Source organism: Falco biarmicus, chromosome Z, assembly GCF_023638135.1.
Source record: "Falco biarmicus isolate bFalBia1 chromosome Z, bFalBia1.pri, whole genome shotgun sequence".
In the NCBI taxonomy this organism is placed as follows: Eukaryota; Metazoa; Chordata; class Aves; order Falconiformes; family Falconidae; genus Falco; species Falco biarmicus.
Window position 1 is genome coordinate 65,337,550 of NC_079311.1, and position 10,330 is coordinate 65,347,879.

The 10,330-nt window shown below is 39.1% G+C and overlaps 1 long non-coding RNA gene across 1 annotated transcript; it reads right to left on the minus strand.

Annotated features, from left to right (window-relative positions):
* Window positions 1–3,847: 3,847 nt before the first annotated feature.
* On the minus strand, window positions 3,848–8,773 carry LOC130142818 (uncharacterized). Its single transcript, XR_008819533.1, has 4 exons — window positions 8,621–8,773; window positions 4,700–4,760; window positions 4,554–4,604; window positions 3,848–4,474 (listed from the first exon to the last, which is right to left on the minus strand). It is a non-coding gene; the product is annotated as an uncharacterized LOC130142818 (long non-coding RNA).
* Between the last annotated feature and the right edge of the window lie 1,557 nt (window positions 8,774–10,330).

The following is a 10,330-nucleotide window of genomic DNA, read 5'->3' on the forward strand; positions in this document are numbered from 1 at the left end:
CCATTCCATGATTCTAAGTAAAAACATGTTATGCAAATATATCAGAAGCAAACACCGTGCAAGTTAAAATGAGCAAAATATGTGGGTCTTGAATGCAAAACTAATTTCTCTGAAAGTTATTTTCAACCCTGTTTAAGCAAGACGAATGACACATTGCTGGAATAATCACCACATCTTGCCCGCTCTGTGATTAGTTATGTAAGTTCTGTACTATGGAAACGCAGTAAGGTGTTTGTTTACTTGGACAAACACATGCTACCCAGTACCGCGGGCCCAACTCCTACTGACTCTAATTCGGACAACTTTTGAGATGCACAGTGTTTGGTCTCAGGTAAATATGCAATTTATCCCCCTCTATCCCTCCTCAGATTCTGGGTTCATTAACTACTTACACAAGCCTTCAAATCTGCATGTAAATTCAATAGTCACTGTGGAAAATCACAGCTGAGTCACTCTGAATATATTTGTGCTTGGGGACAAATGTTTTCGAAATCCCCATCAAACCAATAGGCTAAAACTGTGTACTGGTACCATAGCTACCATGCTTTTGGCGGTGCAAAGGAGCAGGAATGTCTGCCTGAGAAAATGAGCATAAATTCTTTTCCCGGTATTATTTATAGCTGGAAAAATACAGGGGGAAAAATAATAAATAATTTTTTAAACACTTCTAATCAAATTTTTAAGCAGAGTCCTGCAGAAATTGATACTTTCCTTATTTCTTGTGGCCAAGTTGTAAGCAAACTAATTTGCTGATATCTCTATCCCAGAGGCAGCTGTGGCCAAGTGATACTACACTCTGATTTCTAATGGGCTCGTAAAATTTTACTTGCATTCTGTGACTCTGGAATGAGCGCTTCTTCAGGTATTTAAGGTGTGCAAACACAATCCTTAGGTAGGGATCTGATCTCCTTCAGCCTGTGTGGTGTGTTGTTAACCTGGGTGATGCAGGCCCTGGAAGAGACACTAGCAGGAACAGTGAGCCAAACTTGCTGGGGGCACTCTTCAGGTAAAAAGTCTTTCAGGGATTAGAAATTAACCAAAAACAGGGAATGGTGGATAAAGCTTTGCTTCCTGCAAGACATAGTATGTTGCAGTCTAATCAAGAAGGCTACTCCAGATGAACTGTGTCTACCATAGATTTGTCTCAGGTCACTAAACAGCATGATGTGCACAAAGGAAAGCTATAGGAATTAATTAATGTATGCTTATATAGTGTTTTAGACATACTGTAAATATTTTATAGAAAGGAGTACTGTGAAAAAATGCAATACAGGAATCTAGAGCAGGAGCTGACAGATTCAAATCCTTGATCTAAATTTAGATGTAGCAGAAGAAACTGAAAGCAAGAATATTCAGTGATTGTCTGAAGCAGTGACAAAACTAAGAAATTATAGAAAAGAGATTTAGGAACTACAAACACTGTGCAGGAAAAACATTTGGTGCCTTTTAGCTCTTTCTCTTTTAGTTTCTTTTAGATTTGGGAAGACTGAAATAAGTGACCTAAGTAAGTCTGTGACTTAACCAATTAAACCCCTAGAAACTAATAAAGGGTAGAATGTAAGGTCCAAATTTGTGGGTGTGCTTCCTCTTCCTTGGACTCCTGGGTGAGATGAGCTTGTGTGGTTGTTCACCCACCACTCTTTGCTTGTTTTGTCCATGTTTTTTCTGCTGCAAACACTGAGACAGAATTTGTCTTTCCCTAGTAGAAGAGGAGTTTCCCTTTGCATCTAAAGATCTGCTTGGCATATAAGCAGGCTCAAATGGGTATTAATGATGCCATCACTATGAAAGTCACTGCTTTATGGTTTCCAGCTTGTTTGCTGGGTTGCTTGTTTGTTTACCCAAGAAAAATCTCTTCTTCTGTAGCATTTTGCAGATAAGGTTTTCTGTGTAATGAAGCTAACTAGAATTCTTAACCCTGCATAAGGCAGTCTAACATGTGGTTTAGATTTTGGGGCAGTCTTCTTACACTGGAGCAGAACAAGGAGTCTAAGAATATGGTTATTTGAATATCAGTCAAAAATTGCATGGAGCAAATCAACTGTTGGTAAAAACAAGCCTGTGGATCCTGGAATCTTTAAAACAAGTCCACGTGAGTTACTATTTATAGTTATGCTGAATTTTACCTGGATTCACATGACCCACTCTGAAATATCCTAACTTAAACTAATCATAATTAGAATCTAATGAATCTGGAACCTTTTTTGTTTTGTTTGGTTTTTTTTATCTTCTACATATCCTTACCCATCTTCTGCTGTTTCTCTGTTTCTATACAGTGTGTAGAGAATCATCGTACACTGAAAGCTGTGTGCTCGGACATGCACATAGTCACCAGTGTTGCAGGACACAAGGTCTGCCTGTGCAGACTGCAACTGAGTGTGGATTTTAAATGTGTTGGACTGACACGCATGCACAGTGTCTTTCATTCGAAGGGTGCTTGGCAGACGATTTAGGAACAAAGCAGGCTTTGGAGCTGGGTTTGGTTTTCTAAGGATGAAAGAGACACAGACCTGGTGTGAGAAGACAGCACAGCTGACTTCACAGGACCAGGCTATGCCTGACTAGGGGAGGCAGTGGTAAATCCTCTGCTGACAGTCGCCTGTCTCCCCTTCCCAGTGGAGCATGCACTCTGTCATACACTCCAATTTGATAGCAGATTTACTGGCTTCAAGGTTCATTTCGTAAAGGAATATAAACCAGTTCTGATGCTTTGAAACATAAATGTTTATGAACTGACAGTCTGCCCTTAGCTGATTGCAACACAATTCAGTGCAGAGGTGATGATTTGAAAGGGGTGCAAAAGAGCTCAAAGCAGCCCTGCTGAAAGCCAAATATATTCTCAGAGACAGATGGCAGACAATATATATTAGCAGAAAACTTAATGAATACTTCAATCTATACAAACACATAAGAGAAATGGGGAAGAGATGGAATAATAGACACATTTTCTGGTGAAGAAAATGGAGCACAGCTGAAACAACTCAATTAGGGTGGTTCTGGCATCCTTTGCTGTGTTTTGCCCCACTAAAAGATCTTGGATAGTAAAGCTGTCTCTAGGCTTACAGTATTTTGACAACCAGTGTTGAGATTTTGTTGAATCTCTTTGTTTAAGATTCATGTGAGGCATGACAGGGGAAGAAGTAGGAAAGTAGCCAGCCTTGAGGATGGGGCAGAAGCTGTCCCAGAGTTCCTAAGCTGTGGCACACTCAGGCTTGACTTTGGTGCTGGACAGTATAACCAGGAGCTGGGGTTTATGAGGGGGATAGGGCAGGAAATGAGAGATAAATTTTAGCCACAGTTAACTCAGGTCAGGGAAATTCTCAGGACAGCTAAATAATCTGTAACCTGACAAGCACTAAGGGATGTCTTGCAACAACAAATGTTATGCGGCATGTTTAGCTTCCTAAAATGGTGTTATCCCTGTGCTGCTCTGGTGCTCATTCCATGTAGCTGGGGTAAGCAGACAAGCAGTAAGGAAGTATGAGCAACAGTTAAAAACTATTAGCTAAATTACCTGTATCATTGTGGAAGAAAATGTCTTTGCAATCAAAACCACTGAGATTTTTGCTTTTATTTCTGATGCTTAGACTGCTGATCTATGCTAATCTTTTACTGCAATGATTAAAAAAAACCATTTGCTTCTGTCATGGACTGCCATCCAGATTCAAATAAGCACTGTGCAGATGTAGAGCAGAAAGACGGATACAGCCCCGAAACAGGAATGTATGTATTTGTGTCTCATCCAGTGAAATACCTGTAATTCATGCCAAAAGGGATAGTTTTTTGGGACAAAAGAACACACAAGATACCAGCATGGCTGAGTTAAGTAGGATTCTTTTAATGACTATGTTATTTACTACAGCCAGAAATACTCAGTGTTTTTGATTTGTATGCAAGTAAGCATGAGGAGGAAAATTGCTTTCCTCTATCAACTATGTAATGAAAAGTATTATAGTAAAAAACAAAATATCCAGAAGGCTTTATGGGCTCCACTGTTCTTTTTCTCAGAGGGGTAGGTATAAGTTTCTTAGCAATTCACTTGTGAAAGGAAAAAAGTAAGTTATGTTGAAGTGACCTGTTTATCTCAGAGGCTTAGTATCTAACTTGTAAGCACCTGTAGATGAGCTGGTTAATCAGAAATGGTCAGCAGCACAGAAAACCTTCAGCTGAAAGGTGAATAAGGTTTTATTTCCAACTTTGCTGGAAAGTGAGGTGTGTTGATAGCAAAAGCTGTCATTGGTGCTCTCTGAAGTTATGTGCAGTCTCTTGCAAAATCAATATGCAATCAGCCTTTGTGATCCTACCGCTTGCTTTGGCTGCAGGTGGGAAAGCTCCAATGTGATAATACAGAACAAAGTTCACTTTCTGGATTGTTTGTTGTTAAGTAATGTGCTGGAAACATTGCAGGGTGAAAGATGGTACGGGACTTTCCCTTCTGGAGACAGCTTCCATTTTGTTCTGTTCATGGTTGTACCTAGAGGAACAGCTGGACTTTAGGAGGCTGCAGGCCTGAGATCTCAGTGTCAACAGAAATGTATCTGATAAGTACTTACTTACATGGTTCTTGTGAGTGTGATGGCACAAATCAGCGAAACAGAGGATCGCTGTGGAAGATTCGGAATGCATGTCAGTGTATTTTACAGGTGTCTAATCAGGCTGCAGCCATACTACCAGTTACAAAAAATTAGAGGTAAGGTACCTGTGTACCAGAATAGTTCTTTCCTGTTGCTCTTCATGACCAGCTATTCTTTTGTACCAGTCTAGAAGAAAAATCAATGTTGAACATATGAATAGTTTAATAGGACATATATGAAGGTCCACCTATTCTCCTAATTTGTCTCTGCAAATGGCTGCTAGCTGGTTCCAAGCAATATATAACAGGGAAACTGAATGATAATTCTTATCCAGGCCAGTCTTCTACACTCTAGCAATTTGTGGCCAAGGATTCCCTTAGCCAACAGGAGCATCATTCATATAAGTGAAAGCTTGCCTGCACCATTTTTCTTCTTGAACTTACCCAAATGCTTTCTAAACACATTTAAGTGTCTGGTACCTACGAGGTCCTATATCTAGGGGCTCTCCATTGCTTATCTGTGTCTACCACCTCACATTTTCCTTTGATACAGATGTGTTTTGTACAGAAGAATGCAAGGAACAGTCATACTCTTTTCAAGTTCTCCCTTCTACTCCTACGTTTACAGTATTCATACATTATATATATATATAATATAATACATCATGTCTTCCTGTTGACATCCCTTCCCATACCTACCATCTCTTTTCTGGGCTATGGAATCTAGTTTCCATAATCATTCCCCATCTGAATCTGTAAGAGCTTTTCTAGTCAACCTTGTTGCTTTTCTCTGTTTTTTCTCCCCAAAATTTATAGGACCAGAACTGCTTTTTTGTCAAGTTTTTGGCACATAATGGGTTTATAATGTGGCACATTATTCTATCTCTTTCCTAGTAAATCTTCAACCTCAGTTTTCTCTTTTGACAGAACACCGAGTAGATGTTTTTGTAGAATATCTTATCATCACCAAAATCTTGTTCTTGAATGGAAACAAATGAAGAATCTGGGTGTTGAGTTGGGAAGCCTGATTTGCTAATGGTTCAAAGCTGGACCAGGGGAGGTTCAGACTGGACATGAAGGAGCATTTCTTTGCCAAAAGGGTGGTCTAACCCTGGAACGGGCTTCCTAGAGAGGTGATCAATGCCTCGGACCTGTCAGTGTTTAAGAGGCATTTGGACAATGCCCTTAATAGCATGTGTTAACTTTTGGAGAGCCCTGAAGTGGACAGGCAGTTGGACTAGGTGATTCTTGTAGGGCTCCTATTCTATTCTATTCTATTCTATTCTGTTCTATTTTCTTTTCTATTCTTTTCTATTCTTTTCTTTTCTATTCTATTCTATTCTATTCTATTCTATTCTATTCTATTCTATTCTAATTCTATTCTATTCTATTCTATTCTATTCTATTCTATTCTATTCTATTCCATTCTATTTCATTCTTTTCAATTTCAATTTCTATTTCTATTTGTTAATTCTATTTCTATTTCTATTTCTATTTCTATCCTGTACTGTCCTATCCTATGCTGTTCTGAGCTAGTCACTTTTGTTTCACTTTTCTCTAAACATGTTTTTAAGTATTCAGGCACCAACCTGTGTCTGGAAATCTGTCCTTGATTGTATTAAGAGTTTTACAAAGAGGGTTTACATAACATAATCTGGTGAAAAAACACATTCAGGTGCATTTAGGACTCTGACACTAAGCCAACACTTAAATTTGAGTATGTGGATCTAAATACTGTGCATGTTCTGAGTCTTAGCATTTTTACATTAAATCCTCTCCTGTGGGATGGGATTGTGTTGTACTTTCCAATGTTGCAGAAACTGTTAAAGAAAAACATATAGTAGGCCATGAAGCTACCACATACTGTGATACTTTTCTCTCTTTTTTGGTGGTCCTTTTCTTTTTTTCATAATTTGGAGTGGTGGAATGGTTTTGTTTTTTAATTGTTTGAGGACTAATTTGAATCTTGATTCTGTTTTGTCTAAGTGCATTTCTCTTGGGAAGATGAAATTGATTTGGCTTTATCTTGAAGAGTCCCAACATATAAATGTCATGTTGATGTCAATAATAAAAGCAACAATGTCTCACTGAAAGGCAGCAGGCAGCCTGAATTTAGGCAGAAAGTTTTGAACTGCCTGAATGGCTGGTGAAGGGAGAAAGGTCAAACCAACTCCTCCCATGAGTGACTCACTGATGCCTTTCATTATCTATGTAGACAGCTCTGAATACCAGCTGAAGCACTTAAGTCTGATATCTAATATAAGATGGTGAAAATTTCCTTCACTGAAGCATACAGTCATACATTGAAGGATTAAGAAACCAGGCTTGTTTATGAACAAATTTCTCAAGGAATGGGACAGAGAAGGTCTGTGGGTTGGAGAGGACCTCATCAGTCCTGGAGGATTCTGAGCATGGAGCATTGCAGCTTAGTGCATATGTGCTGCTTCACCCTTTCACCTTGCTCTCCTGCTGCTTCTGGAGCTACAAACATTTTTATTTCTGTGGTAGTAGAAATTACTTTGCAGCTACCACAAAGAAAAGATGATCAAGGTTAAATAAATGTCTAAATAAAGAAGCTCTGTTCTTTTAGCACTGACGTTGTTCTCCATAGTCATCAAAACCAGGTGTACTGCTGTAGAGGAGTGCATAATAATCCCACATTGCTTGTCTGTTAAAGAAGATATGAGAGAAAGGGAAATAATAGTAACAACATTACAGAACTGAGGGACCTCAGCTACTTTGTTCTTGAATGGTAGAGGGAGAGCCCACTTCAGTTGCAGCTCTGTGTGGTGGAAAACTACTCGTCTTCAGTGTTAAAAGACTGCTGCCTTCCAATACAAGATTGTAAGTCTGAGGATAGGAGAAGTTTCCTCATTAACAAATACAACACAAATAGAAGAGTGTTTAAGGTGTGTTATTTGTTTTTCATAATGGTTGCCATTTTTCCTCCTTGTCTTCCAGATTGCAGTAAGAAATATATATATATCTCTGTGTGTGTGTGTATATATATGTATATATATACAGCTATTCATCTTCTGTAAGTGATGTTTCTGCAGATCTAGGAACACCTTTGGAAGTCCTGAATGGAAGGTTTTCCATGCTGTTCCCATGTCAGAGGCATGTTATTGTTATTTTAGTGGGCAGATCCTTTCTATGCTTCTTTTTTGGTTAATGTTTTATTACATGTAGCAAAGCAATATGCCATTCTGGGCATTGCATTAGAAAAGCAACAGTGGAAACAATAACTCTCATGAGGCGTAACTATAGGCAGCCTCTGGAAAAAGAATGAAAAAAAATAGTAATAGCATAGTCAAACAGGATAGAAATTTGACTAGTGAATGCAAAAGCTCCACCAGCAGCAGAACGCATGGGATTTTCGTTTCTATTTTAATTCAGCTGTATTGTTCTTTAGTTGCTGCTCAAATCTAGGAAAAACATTTGGAAGTGAAAAAGTATTTGCTTAAGTGGAAAGCCTGCTGGAATAATCTGGGTGGTGCAGGTTTGACAGTCAGAGCTTAACCCTTCTGTGCTGCAACCAAGCTGCACTTATGTAAAATGATAGCAGCAATCCAATTTCATACTGTCCACTCCTTGGTCTAACCTGTGCAAGTCAAAAACTTTAACACTCCTTAGAGCAGCCTGAAGAGAGTTGCAAGAAACAGGTATATCTAAGAGCAGGAGATGTTTAACTATGTCCCGTTTGCCTCAGATGCTCCCCTTCCATCAATGCAAAATGTTCAAACTGCAAAGGCATTGCTTTCATGTCTGTAGATTACCTGAGTTTTGCCTTACATAAGGAAAATTCTTAAGCTAAATAAACCAGATGAAGGCTGCTTTGTTTTGCAAAGCAGTTACAGTTACACTGAAGAATTTGGACCTTTGAGACAGTGAGCTCTTAAAGGTAGAGGGGGTGAGTGCTGTGCAGAGGTAAGTGGGACCAAGCTGGACCTGTTCTTGGACCTTTTCTGTCCTCTGAAATACCATTTGGGGGAACATTGCCTCCCTTTTATTTTTGTTCAGTAATCGTAAAGCAAGGAGAGGAGTTACCTTGTGTGCACTGTTGGATGTGGCAGTATGCACTGTCATGCTTGGAGAGCCTCTAGGTTGCCTGCCTGTGTCCTCAGCAGTAAAACTGATCTTGGTAGCAGGTAGGGAATATTTTCTATTGTATGATAGCATTATCTTGTATCAGAGCACGCAATCAATCCATAAATATGCTTCTCCTCCACCTTTAAAAAGCTGCTTGGTTATTCATTTACACTTGGGATCATTGTAGTTCATATTGTCATGGGTTTTGTTATAATTGTGCAACAGTTAAAAGGTCTTAGCTGTGTCAATGACAGAAAACAATGCTTCTGCTTTTATTAATCTTCCAGGTAACAGGTACACTTAACTAATTTTTACTCATTGAAACTTGGAAACAAAGAGTGGAGTTTTCCAAGTAAGTCACTATAGGACAGGGTTGCTGCTGTTGTTTCCTGGGAATATCGTTGTGCTCTGTGGAAGTTCTGACTGCCTGCTGACATCTTCTTCCCCAGTAGGGGCTGGTAATTCAAGTAAAAAAGCCTCCAGACAGCATGAAGTATGCACTGCCTTAAACTGGGTGTCATATAAAAGCTAATTGCAAAGGCATATAATTTCTGAAAAATCATGTAAAAAGTCTGTCAATGTTAATTTCCCAGAGGGGAGAGCATCAGATGGCATATTAATTGCCATAATTTTTCTTCTTTCTTTTTATCTTTTGTGCTAGTCCCCACTGTTTCCAGCACAGCATCAATCTTTTGGTCAATTTACCATGCTGTTTATTGCCAATATTAACTAGCTTTAGACTGTCTAGTGCAGCATAAATTTGCAACTGACTTAAGCTATAAATCCTGGTATTATATTTCTACTTTGACAAGGACATAAGTATCCCTTTATTTTAACCATATTTATACATAGGTATGATACCTTTAATCCTTATTCCTCTGCCATTCTTTATCTGCCTCAGGAGATTTCTTCCTGAGATATTCATCAGCTTTGTATGGATGGATTTTCTTTTGAACAGATATCTACACAGCGGATGCAAAAACCAGCCAGCCAATACGGTCATATTTCAGAGAATGTTATTTCATTTAAACCAAAGCCACACCACAGACTGTTTTAAGAATGTGCATAGTGCTCAGAAGTGTTCTTCAGTGCAATTTAGTTTATTAACACAAATGCAGGCTAAGATGATGCATTTCATTCAGTTCATGAGTTTGGATTTGCTTTTCTGCTTTGATCCTTTAGTGGAAGTAAGTTTCTCCTCCCTCCTCCTCCCACTCCCTTCCATGGCAAGATTTAGCTCGCACAATTTACTAGTCTTTCAGTCCCTGACAACTTTCCATATGGACGTCTGCATCTCTGCCTTGATTCCAGATCCCTTGAGCGGAAAAGGTACAGCAGACATATTCATCTCCACATGCAAGTGCTCCTGGAGAGCTACCAGGTGGTACCCTGTACTGGTCAGTGTCTGGGCTGACGTACTCATGTTTAGATGTCTAATACTGCACACTTTTATGAAAATCCCATCATGTTGCTGGGCATTAGAGGCCTTTTTTGATGCATTTTGTACCTCTGAAGCACTTTCCTCTTAAGAAATACTGGAAAGTATTGAAAGCTCGTCAGAGGGTTACATAATGTGAATTGGAGGGTGGGATCTGGATGTTGTAAAAGGGATTTTCAGAAGTTTCTTTTTTTTTTTTTTTCCTCAACCAGTGTAAACAGTCTTTTAAT